We start from the raw sequence: 13,229 nt of genomic DNA, 5'->3' as shown, positions 1-13,229 counted from the left end.
TGCTCCGAGATCTGAGAGACGCTGCTGCGTAAGCAGAAGGACAGGGGCTCGCTGCACGGAGCCAGGGAGGTTAACCAGAGCCATCCTGACCACCCTGCCACCGCCCGTCCCCTGCCCCTGCACATATAGAAATGGAAAATGCACCCAGAGAAAAATAACCAGAGAACTGTACTAACTGAAACCAAAACCAAACACATAAAAAAATATCAGCTGCCACAAGGGCAAGTCCAGCTAAAGAGAAGGTGCCGCAAATCTTCATTTCCCTCACTGCGTTTTAGTGTGGGTGTTTTCCAAAGACAAATACTTAAATCCCTAGAAGTTGTATAAAATCAAGCCGTAGATGCAGCTGACACAGGGGAGCCATTCCCTTATGCCAGCGAGGAGATTTCAAATCCTCTGCTCATTTATTGCTGAGTACAATATGACGTGCAGAACATTGCCATTAAAACGTGGAACAACAGAAAGGCTGCTCCCGAAAGCCTATTTTTTGAAAGTGAACAGTAATAGGAAAAGTAATTAATTGGGATCTGCCAAACAGCAGACGACAAGCCAGTGCAGCGGCCTATCCTTTCACCGAAGGCTTTCTCTGCCCCATCTCATTTTTGTCATTGTCCTAGAAATAAAGAGTAATGAAGGCGATGGCACTGAAAATTAAAGAATTTTGCTGGACGCATTTTAAAGAAAGAGCTGTGCCTTAAATGCTGGCTGAAGCTGCTTAAAACTGTTGCTGGGTATGAAGGCGAGCGCCGCAGAGTGACTGTACGTAGGGGCAGATGAGGGAGGGGGAAGGGGGAACAGGATGTAGATATAACTGTAGGAACCCATTTATCACCACACTGTCTCCAGAGCATTAATCTAACATTAAAAGCCTTGGGGAAACCACCCATGCACCGTCTCAAACAGGAAGAGCCCTTGCAGTCTCCACCGACTAGACAAGAAAGAAGAAAAAAAAAAAAAAAACAGAAGAAAAAGAAAGCAGCTCTCAAATGAAAGCAAAACCAGAAAAAGCCTTTAAAATCCCCACCAACTAGAAAAAAAAAAAGAAAAAAAAAAAAAAAACAGAAGAAAAAGAAAGCAGCTCTCAAATGAAAATACTTCCGTTAAATATAGCTGTGCCTCTTCCCCTTGTCAACAGTAGTTTCATTTATAGCTTTGTCCGTTAAGGGATTTCCCCCATATCACTGCAATGTCCAATTGTGTGTGGGCTGGAGGATGGGATTTTGGGCTCGCTCCACAATAATGCTTTCTCTCTCTCACTCAAATTGTTTTCAAGATCCTTTTTGCAGCTAGCTCAATTATGATCATAGATAGATAGATAGCAAAAACAAGCCGAGAAACAGAATGCCTCCCACGTTTGAAACCAAGGTATGTATTTCTCTGTGATTCTCTCCCCCTACACATTTTATTCTGGCACTGTTTTTCTCCTCTTCCTGGTGACAGTCTCTATCATCTCCTCTCCTGACCCTACCTTCCTTTCATTGCGCTACCCCAGTTTTGAGGGATGCTTGGGATGCTTTGGATACTTTCTAGCAAGTGGCAGGTCCATCTATGAGCAGAATTACGCAGGATTAGAAGGCATAAAAATAAAGCTCAGCAAAAACCACCTGAAAACTGCAGTATAATTTCTCTAATCCCTGGGTCCAATTCTTATCCTGTATTGCTCTTTATGTCCTAGTCTAGTTTATGAGCTGCTGGACCTCCTGCTGCATCTAAAATAGGCTGTTAAGATCTGCAGGGCAGTGTTTTTCTCCTATTACTAGTTTTGTAGGACATCTAAGCACATTACTGGGCACCACAATGAGGAAGAACTCAAGCACTGAGCATACACAGCCTGTGTCTGAGAGATCTAGGGTTTGACCGCTGACCACTGAAATCTTTATGTATATATAAATACATGGCATGCAACTAACCAGAATTAAGAGTGTAGGATCCCACTCAATTTATATTTATAAATATTTAAATTAATCATCAACAACAACAATTGACAACATTCTTGAAAAGGAATGGACTTAAAAATGCATGATGGGTAAATCAGCAAATCTACTTAATAATGGAGAAAAATGAGATAATTAAGCTGTTGTCCAGAAGCACTGAACTTGGCAAAAACAGGGGCTCTGCAAATGAAGAACCTCCCACAGTACAAGATCAGGTTCGAGACCTCTTAAGGAACCTGAAGGTGCGTAAGTCCATGGGACCTGATGAAATCCATCCAGGTCCTGAGGGAGCTGGCGGATGAAGTTGCTAAGCCGCTTTCCATCATATTTGAGAAATCGTGGCAGTCTGGCGAAGTTCCTGCTGACTGGAAAAAGGGGAACATAACCCCGATATTCAAAAAAGGAAAAAAAGAAGACCCAGGGAACTATAGGCCAGTCAGTCTCACCTCTGTGCCTGGCAAGATTATGGAGCAGATCCTCCTGGAATCTCTGCTAAGGCACATGGAAAATAAGGAGGTGTTTGGAGACAGCCAACATGGCTTCACCAAGGGCAAATTGTGCCTGACAAATTTGGTGGCCTTTTATGATACTGCCACACGTTTGGTGGACAAAGGCAGAGCAACAGATGTCATTTACCTGGACTTACGCAAAGCGTTCGACACTGTCCCGCGTGACAGCCTGGTCTCAAAATTGGAAAGTCATGGATTCGATGGATGGACCACTCGGTGGATAAGGAGCTGGCTGGATGGCCACACTCAAAGGGTTGTGGTCAATGGCTCAATGTCCAATTGGCGGCCAGTGACGAGTGGTGTTCCTCAGGGGTCCGTACTGGGACCAGTGCTATTTAACATCTTTGTTGCAGACATGGACAGTGGGATAGAGTGCACCCTCAGCAAGTTTGCCGATGACACCAAACTCGGTGGGTGTGGTCGACACGCTGGAGGGAAGGGGTGCCATCCAGAGGGATCTGGACAGGCTGGAGAGGTGGGCTCGTGCAAATCACATGAAGTTTAACCAAGCCAAGTGCAAGGTCCTGCACCTGGGACATGGCAACCCCAGGCACAAATACAAGTTGGGCGGAGAATGGCTGGAGAGCAGCCCTGAGGAGAAGGACTTGAGGGTGTTGGTGGGTGAGAAGCTTCTACATGAGCCGACAATGTGCACTGGCAGCCCAGAAAGCCAATCGCATCCTGGGCTGCATCAAGAGAAGGGTGGCCAGCAGGTCACGGGAGGTGATTCTGCCTCTCTGCTCTGCAGTCGTGAGACCCCACCTGGAGTACTGTGTCCAGCTTTGGAGACCTCAACACAGGAAGGACATGGGTCCAGTGGAGGGCCATGAAGATGATCAGAGGGATGGAGCACCTCTCCTATGAGGACAGGCTAAGAGAGCTGGGGTTGTTCAGCCTGGAGAAGAGAAGGCTCCAGGGAGACCTTATAGCGAGTGGCCTTTCAATATCTGAAGGGAGCCTACAGGAGAGCCGGAGAGGGACTCTGTCAGGAAGTGCAGTGACAGGACAAGAGGTAACCGTTTTAAATTGGAAGAGGGGAGATTTAGATTAGATACTAGAAAGAAATTCTTTCCTGTGAGGGTGGTGAGGCATTGGAACAGGCTGCCCAGGGAGGTCGTGGATGCCCCATCCCTGGAGGTGTTCAAGGCCAGGCTGGATGGGGCTTTGAGCAACCTGCTCTAGTGGAGGTGTCCCTGCCCATGGCAGGGGGATTGGAACTAGATGATCTTTAAGGTCCCTTCCAACCCAAACCGTTCTATGATTCTATGACCGCTAAAAAAGCCAGCAGCTACTTTGTGAGTCAGCAGCTCAGAAACCTGTAACATGGTCTCTGATTTCAATCAAAGGGTGGATGGCATAAAAATAGTGACCAACAAACATCAACAGAAGACGTAAAAAAGTGGAAGATCACTACTGTGGGCCTACAGTAGGCTTAATTTTAACTATGACTTTGTACCTCTCAGTATTGCATTTGGTATCGTGCAGACTTTTTAGTTCACTGCTGGCATATATCAAGCCGTACCTTTGCCAGCAGATAACTGTGGCACACAGCTCACCTCTTTGTCCAGCACTGAGCTGCCACACCCCCAGAGAGCAGCACATCTCACCTGGCTGCACATGAGAGAAGGAACTTCTCAGCACAAACCCCAGTTGCGTTATTGCAATCAATCTTGTTATTTTACTGATGCTAATAAACTATCACCTAAACACCTGTTACATGAAGAATCACTAAACTCCTGGCTACGCTGTCACTGAAGAGCAATGTCACTCACACGCCTCCAGTAGTTATGACAAACTTTCCTAAAATCTTATCTGGTAAGATCCAAATACTGAAAACCAATGGAGCAAAACTGCGTAAGCGGGTGCTGCTGGACACAGTGTTCCTCACCCCTCTTGGAAAAATCCTCCCATACAATTGTAATTAAAAAGAAATACAAACACAACAGAAACGACTCAACCAGACCACCGACCAACAGCTAATTACCTCCCAATTTCTTGTACTACTGTAGTATTTATTTAAGACTCATATGAAAGTAGACTGGTTTTCAGAGTTAACACACACAGTTAACAGAATCCTGAATGAAGCTGTATCTGTGTCAGGTTTCTGATAACACTGAAAAATCACTTGAGCTTTGCTTTTATAGATACCAGATGTCATCAGTTCTCTTTGGGGCTCTGCGTGTTAGTCCGCTGAATTATATAGCAATGTTGCAGCTCTACAGTTCAGTCTTACAAAAAGGTGATTTCCATTAAACAAAGGCGAGTTTTTTAAATGCTAGCTCGTGTTACAAACGTTAACTTGGCCATCCTTCTGCAGTTCATGAAACCACACTGGGGAACGCAAAGCCAAGACACGAGCGCCTCGTCCCCTCCTCCAGTGACTCTGTGCAGGCTGCCAAGGCCCTTGGGGAGCAAGGGCAGGGACAGAAGGTGCTCTGCAAGTAGGGATCTGAAGAAAAGATGCCGTGGGGATGACATGAAATTACACTAGATCCAAACTCAAAATGCTGTAGTAGCATCAAAATGACTGAAACCCGCAAATCTGTGTCCACATGTATATTTCTCATAAATTCTGTCATTTTCGTGACTGTACTAATCGTTCTATAAAACAATAGCTTCTATTCAAACAGCACCAATAAATGAAATGTTAACGTAGTAAACCCTTCGAGGACGGATGCAATGAGACTATGAGCTTTTGAGGTTAAAGACACAAACACAAAGGGCAGAAGGGGAGAGAGCACAGCTGTGCACTGAACCGCTTTCATGGCACTTGTGCCATAACATGACCAGTGCTAAATGGCACCTTTTGGCAGACTTAAGAGAATGGCTTCCAGGTTTTTTCTGCCTCAAAGAAAATGGGAAAACATAAACCATCAGACAATGTGCAACCTATAAATACATTGTCATACATGAAAAAAAGTATCCAAACGAACAGTGCAGAACTTGGTACAATCACCTTAATGGCAGGTGACCTACCCACTGTGAAATAGCTGGTCTCGAAAGATTTCACAGAGTGTGAAAGCACAGAGTATATAATAAATGCAGAAAAAAATTACTTAAATGACACCCCTATCCCGCCTCCCCCCCAATTGTTACGTGAGTGTTTTTGACTTGAAAATACTGAAATTCCTCATTGAGAGATTCCTGCACTTTTTTGTACTGACAGTGATAACAGGTCCTGGTTCTGTGCTGTATCTTTTCCCACACCGAGGTGTCTGTATATACTCTCAGTGGTACATACACAGCCATTTGGGAATTCTTGCCCTAGGCAGTGCCAAAAAATGCATATGTAGGGCTATGTTTTGCAAAATTTCACTGATAGATTTTGCTGTAACTGCAAAAATGGAGATGATTGAGATTGTCTTCCCTTGGCTGCTCCTTTTTCAGTTAAAAATGGCCTCCCCTTAAAAAAAGATTTGTCGTCAATCTTAAAATGACTAAGTTTTATTTCATGAACATAATGCTGCTCTTTGTGTGCTTGTTTGATCTGCAGGCTACGTAGTTTCAATTGTTTTTAATATGCCTTTCATACTCAGGTGCAGAAAAGGGCACCGGGCAGCCAGGCAGCTTGGGCAATGCCTTGTCTTCTCCTGAGATGTGTCTCACCTCTTCTGGGAGTGAAGGATTCTTCCTTTGAGGCACACAACCAGGGTGCTGCCGAGTATTCCCCACGCTAGCTCATCTGGCAATCACAGCTCCAGCTAACTGACGTTCCCTAAGTGCTCCTTTCATTTCCCGATCCCTTTAGCGCCGTAAAAAGCAGTCTTGTTTAAACTGCAATCTCAGATTGTAACAGCTACGGCACCTACTGCTGCGTTTGCACAGGTGGAGGGAATGACAAAGAGGGGTCTGTGGAAGCAATGACTTCTGAAGTGTTTCAGTCTTTACTGGTTATGCAGGAGTTACCTCGGGGATGCCCTGATTAGCAACAGTTAACTGATCTATTGACCACTGTGAAAGTTCTCTGTTTGTGAACTAACTGGACTTAAGTTTTCCCTGTTAAATTTAACTAGCATACTGTTCAAATCATTTTTAAAAAATCAGATGGTCTCTAAGTTATTTGCAAATTATTCAGTTTAATTATTCATACTATGTGATTCTTCACTGAAACATTTGTTATTGTAGAATGGAACAGGGAATAAAGAATTATGAACATCAAATTGCCTTTCACACACATCTCAGGCGTCTTTATGATGAACAGCCTCTATCTCAATGCTGAGTACAAGTAACAATCCATTTGTACAAATCTTTGTGTAACTAATGCCTGGTGTGGCCCTCTGTCCTGGAAAATAGTGAGATTACATATGGAGGTCTGCGTCATTTCCTTAAATAAATTTTCCTGTTTCTTTAACTCAAGCAGTCAAGATTGAGGGTTTTGAATCCAGGGATCTTAGGTTCAATTTCCAGAAATCGCTAAATTAGTGATATTATTACTTCAATAGAAAGAGAGAAAAAAAAACAAACAAGGAGGCATAAATCATCTGATAACCCCTTCTTTTTTTCTGTAACAATTTAACCGTCTCCAGATGGAAATAATCAGCATTTCTTATTTCATTGATTTCTCCTACATGTTGTTGTCTTTCTTTTTGGAAATTCCCAATACCAGCTCTTCCAATCCTCATCTCTGAAGTAACACACTGTTCTCTTTGGAAGTATTTGGCAGGTACAGGATACAAAAATGAGCAAGGTTTTAGAAATTATTAAAACTTCTGGCTCAGTAGAACCAACCTACAACTGTTATAATGGCATCCACTGGCAATCTCAAGCTTTCTGGCTGCACCACTGCCTGTTTTCTTAAGGTAGTCTTGTACCTGGGACTACTGCTGAGACTTTGACATTTTGACATTAAATAAATGTAAAATTCACGCATGAAGGAAGGCACGTAAGAGCTGACCACAGCTGTACAGGCTGCAGGGACAAAAAAAGATGGTTGTGAGGAGGTAAAGGAAAAGTCATCTTTATGACCATAAATGAGTATACAGGCAAAAATTCCGGGAGATTTAGACACATCAAATAGAAACATTCCACAGCGTAATGAGTCAAAAGAAAATCACACGCAGGAGGAAAAGATGTCCCCATACAGCTTCACCATGTTACCAAACCCAAGTAACTCCAAAGCTTCCCGCCCAGCTGCTTGCCAAAGAAACCAGATGCAACCAGTGGAAAAACATCTTCCCAAGTTTGACGTCTTGGTCTTGGGAGTGCCCTCCAAACAGAAAGGCAAGAAGGGAAGTGTGGTGCAATGTGGTGATCTGAAATAAATTAGAGCCCCATCGCTGCAGTTTAAAAGAAATTCCAGTGAAGAGCAGTGAATTACAACCATTAACAAAATAATTTCCTCCAAAGAGTAATGATGTACAAACAGCATAGTTTACACTAAATTAAGACTTGTGTAGGTCTAGATTTACCAGTGTAAAGAAGCAAGGGACACGTATCACTAATTTGAATGCAATTTCTGTCTGCAAAACCAGAAGTAAACACTGTAACTTAGACCAACTGTATTTTCTTAATCCTGGGCCTAACATGCTAATCTAGTTCCTGAGGCAAATGATATAATTTCTTGCCGGTTGCCCAAGAGAATACAATGATGTTCTTCACCGTACTTGACTGCAGCTGCCATTTTAGAATATAGTATTTCCCCCTGTATATGATGCACTGAGTGAGAATTGAAAATGTAACATGGATTCCAATCCTTGTTTCTCCTTACATTTCTGTCTAAATGTAATTATGTATCCACAAAAATATGGACATAAAACCCTAGTGTATAAATGCAGAGGCTTCACAAAAAGGACACCAGTTTCTCCAAAATAGGTTCAGTTGCAGTTAATAAAAGTCTGGTGCTTTAAGCCACTGATAAGATTCTACAAACAGTTAAAAAAACAGGTGGGCAAAAATCCTCTACCACATCTTGTTTATTATTCACAGCAGACTGAGATTCTTTTCTAGCTGAGCTTTTTCTTCCTCAGTAATACATCCTAGAGTGCCTCTCTGGTTTTGGCAGTGTCTGCTTATTTTTGAAGACTTACCTTTGCAATTACATAAAGGGCTTAACAAGGACACACATTAGCAATTTAAAATAGAGAACTGCAGTTGAAATATATTTTTAGAAAAATCAGCTGAACAACAGGGCTTGTACATTTGTTTCAAGATTAGGATTGCTGAACGATTAAAATTATTTCCAGAACCCTGGGAAATGTGTCCTGTGTTACAAGCTCTTTCACAGTCCCTGAGAAATATAAAGAAAGGATTCCTAGCTGTAGCTTGTGTCAGCTGCCAAAATTACAGTGTGCCTGGTTACCCGAAGTTTTGTAGAAGCGATTATTCACTAATATTAAATGTTACGCCCTTTTTCTTGGATATCTGACCTGTTCACCTTCTGCCAAGAATTCAGAGTAAATGTCTGCTACCCAAAATTATTTTATTACGTGCCAAAGAATTTTTTGGCAGGCTTTTTTTCTTTTTCATGCAGGAAAATATGTTGGAAAAGATTAATACAACTTGGAAATGATCTTTTGATGAGCAGTACTTGGCACTCACTGTTTAAGACTTTCTGAGGGCTGCAAATTAACAAAAAGAGAAATATGATACAGACAGAAAACAGAACACGAGCAATGGAAAGAGGAACTTAACAAAAAATCTTTTGAAAACCAGGTCTGAAATAATCCCCTTTTTCACTCACTCTGTGTAAATTAGATTGGCAATTGCAAATAAATATCAACACAGATCAAGCAATTTAATACAAATATGGGTAGGGTTTGAAATAACTTTAAAAGGCCACAACAAGGAAAAAAAAAATCTTTTTCTTCTAAATTAATGGGATGCTGTTCTCTTGTAGTCCTGTCTGTGGAACTACACATCCCAAGCGACGTGCACTGTTTTATGGATCACATTTATAGAAGAGACTTTCACAGACATACATACTTCACATTTTTTCCCCGTAAGCTATGTTCTTCTATCAGTTCTAATACACACCTATAAGCAGTGGCAAATAGGACACCACAGCTGACACCCAGTGAGCATTCAGGAACTTCAACACCTGGATGGTTTCTGCTGATGGCGACTACAAAGGGAGTCCTAACAGAGCTACACCAGTTCGGTGTAAGGAGGGGTGATTTGTAACTGCCATTGCTGTGCAGGCAGAAAGTCCCCAGCATGCAGGTTTTTAGCAAAACTTGCAAAGCTGCAAGATACAGCTTTTTTCACCAGGCCTGGGGAATCATAAGGAAAAGCAGTAAATTGACAAACGTGTAGCACTTCACTGGTTCTACTAGCAAAGCCATCTTGACCTACAGATATCTGCCTTCCACTCAGCATCCTATTTTCTTAATACCCCTATAATACTGCATTTACACAAACTTTAAGAAACAGGACATGAAGTGATCAGAATCAAAATCCGTGCCGTGAAATAAATTTGCAGAGGTGTAATTGTTTATGTTTGTGTAGCTTAAAAATCACTGTGTTTGCTCAGTGTCTGAGATCCAACACTGTACGGCAACTTTCAGGCCAAAGAAAAATCAGAATAGCCAAGTTTAGAAAACTGTGAAGAGACCTAAAAGGAAATACCAAGTAAGTAGGGTTTAGCAAATGGCAAAAGAACAAGATACTCAGTGTATTTTTTTATTCCTTCACAGGAACTTACAAAATTCTGCACTAAGTGTTGCTTTTCTTACATGGCATTTATATTGCTGTTTGTTATGCAACAGGGGCAAAAGACACGGAAAAAGAAGTTTTCAAAAGGACTTCTTGAACTAACAAAAAAATTCAAAACTATCGCTTATACATATGTATATAAAGTAAATATCTGGTCACAAAACTCTAAGTCTGTGAATATAAATGTACATAAAAACGGCCCTCATACAGCTTATTATATTCTTCTGAAAATATAACCAGAACAAAGTATGACAAAACCAGTAACTTCTGTAGCTGTAAAGATATTTTTTCCTCTCCATTGCAGAATTTGGATTTTTGGAAGCTGACCATCAAATACTGCAGTAGGTATTCACTGCTCTACAAAAAAAAAAAAGTGCACAATGTGGTTTTGACTCACACATTGTTTCACACGATACAGAGGTGCTGTCAGCTCTGAAACCAATTTGCTTATCTTTAGAGGAAATTGGGAAAAGTATTTACCTTTAACCTATCAGCTTCATCCTTCCCAAGATCTATGGCGTTGATAAGTTTTAAAAAAATGGTTTTGGAACTGCAGCCTGATAAAACTTGTTGTCTTCTAATGCTACCGTAGTATTTGCAAAGAGACTAAATGATTACTAGCAGAGAGAGAAACGGTGGATAATAATACAGTTCTTATTTAAGAAGTAGATTTGTCTTTTCATCAGTCATCCATCCTCCAACTATGAACTATAATTTCAAATTAAGAGTCAGTTTCATTGTGTCTGGAATCATACAGTCACTTCCTCCCTAGCTTAAAACAAATAGAGAAAGTAGGGGAGAGATTAAAAAAAAAGAGCAGCAGTTCATTAAAATCTCTCATAAACCCTTTTGATAGAACACTCTATTTTTACTACATACATATTATGCTGGGGGGAGTTATATATATTATATTATATGCAATGTATATAGTTACAGATGGTTTCTCATTAGATAGGAATGTTCATTCTGGGATGACTTTGAGGAAAAACTTTTATTTAAGACAAACCCATTTTTGTTAAATTTCTCAAGCACTCTTATCCAAGAATCACTATAACACATATTCCACTCCTAAAACAACACCGTGGCTTTTATTTATCTCAAACAATTCATGAAAGGTCACAAATGTTGGTTCTATATTCAACTTCCAGCATATCAGAGATTTGGATCATAAGCTTAAGCTATTTTATTTTGAGTAGGCTGCCCTTATAGAGGATAACATACCATATAAATAGGGCTGCATGCTCACAAATCAGATCTGTGCTAAACCATGAGAATTAAAAATGGAGTTTGCATTGCTCCAAAGCCTAGCCATTGTACAGTTGAAAAGGTGAAAGAAACCCTGTCTTCAGTCTTAACACAGAATCACAGAATCTTCTAGGTTGGAAGGGACCTCAAAGATCATCTTGTCCAACCGTCAACCTCACTGACAAAAAAAACCACCCACACAACAAACAAGGAGCATCATCACTAAACCAGACCTCCCAGCACTACATCAACCTGTCTTTTGAACACCTCCAGGGATGGTGCCTCAACCACCTCCCTGGGCAGCCCATTCCAATGTCTGATAACCCTTTCAGTGAAAAAATTTTTCCTAATATCCAGCCTGAACCTACCCTGGTGCAACTTGAGGCCATTTCCTCTAGTCCTGTTGCCTGTGACTTGAGAAAAGAGACCGACCCCCGGCTCTCCACAGCCTCCTTTCAGGTAATTGTAGAGAGCAATAAGGTCTCCCCTCAGCCTCCTCTTCTCCAGGCTGAATAACCCCAGTTCCCTCAGCCTCTCCTCATAAGACTTGTGCTCCAGACCCCTCACCAGCTTTGTTGCCCTTCTCTGGACCCACTCCAGCACTCTATGTCTTTTTTGTGGTAGGGGGCTCAAAACTGGACACAGTGCTTGAGGTGGGGCATACTGAATACCATAGTATCCAAGAACTGGATACTATAGTTAGCATCTTGTTCATACTGCACTTAGACATACACATCCATCTATAAAATCACAAATAGTACTTTGAAATGATAATTTTAAAAAAGTTAAGTAGTGTCCCAGCACACTTGTAATAGACTTTCCTCAGAGGATTTCAATACACTTTAGGAACAAAAACTTTCACCATCTGCTGCGAGGTATAATACATAGTATTAATCTCATTTTCAAACAGGAATATTGAGGCACAGAATTTTTAAAGCCAGGTTTAAATACCCAGTTTTTACGTATTTCCTCAAAAAGTGTATTGTTTTATTTTTTCAGTAATACCTGTTCAGCACCCAGTTACACTAACACAAAAGTACCTGAGCAAATAGATGCTAGGCAAGTACACAAGTGTCTTTATATCAATATGTTGATATAAAGCTCAGTTTCATCTATGTTCCTCTACACCGCCGGCAGACTACCTGAAACCCAAGGGCCAGTGAAAAGACGTATGCAGACACAAATAATGCAGCCATAGATTGTTACTGAAACAACACTAAAATGTGTGCTTTATCTTTGGCTGGCAGGATGTCATTTCAAGGATGCGTTTTTCCCTCAGCAAACAAAAGGTCTCCATCCTTCCTATCAGAGCACAGCTATGTACACAGCTTCAAGAGCATTCCAGTGACTACTGTGTTCAACAGCACCTTTATGCGTACGCTCTTTAAAAGATCTTTGAGGCTCCCCAGCTTTCAGCAGGAGGCTGGAGTAGTTGAACGTGAGCCAGCAATGTGCCCTTGCAGCAAGGAAAGACAACGGCATCCTGAGCTGTGCTACGAAAAGCGTTGCCAGTAGGTCAATGGAGAGGATCCCTGCTCTCTACTCAGCCCTGGTGAGACACAACCAGAGGGCTTTGTCTAGTTCTAGGCTTCCCAGTAAAAGAGAGAGAGGGACATTCTGGAGTGAGTCCATTGAAAAGACCATGAAGATGATCACTGGACTGGAGCATCTGGCACACAAGGAGAGGCTGAAAAATCTGAGACTGCTCAGCTTGGGGAATAGAAGGCTTGTGGGGGACCTTATCCATGTGCATAAATACCTGAGGGGGGTGTAAAGAGGATGGAGCCAGGACCTGGGGGTGTTGGTCGACAGTCGGCTGAACATGAGCCAGCAGTGTGCCCAGGTGGCCAAGAAGGCCAACAGCATCCTGGCCTGTATCAGGAACAGCGTG

General features: G+C 41.9%; 1 protein-coding gene across 2 annotated transcripts in view; it reads right to left on the bottom strand.

The window, feature by feature from the left end:
• The window catches only part of TBL1X (transducin (beta)-like 1X-linked), a 145,080-nt gene that overhangs the window by 40,140 nt on the left and 91,711 nt on the right, over nucleotides 1-13,229 (bottom strand). The window lies entirely within an intron of this gene.

This window comes from Calidris pugnax, unplaced genomic scaffold (assembly GCF_001431845.1).
Source record: "Calidris pugnax isolate Ruff unplaced genomic scaffold, ASM143184v1 scaffold188, whole genome shotgun sequence".
Taxonomy (NCBI): domain Eukaryota; kingdom Metazoa; phylum Chordata; class Aves; order Charadriiformes; family Scolopacidae; genus Calidris; species Calidris pugnax.
The sequence above is the reverse complement of the archived record's forward strand: the minus strand, read 5'-3'. Positions and strand labels throughout refer to the sequence as shown.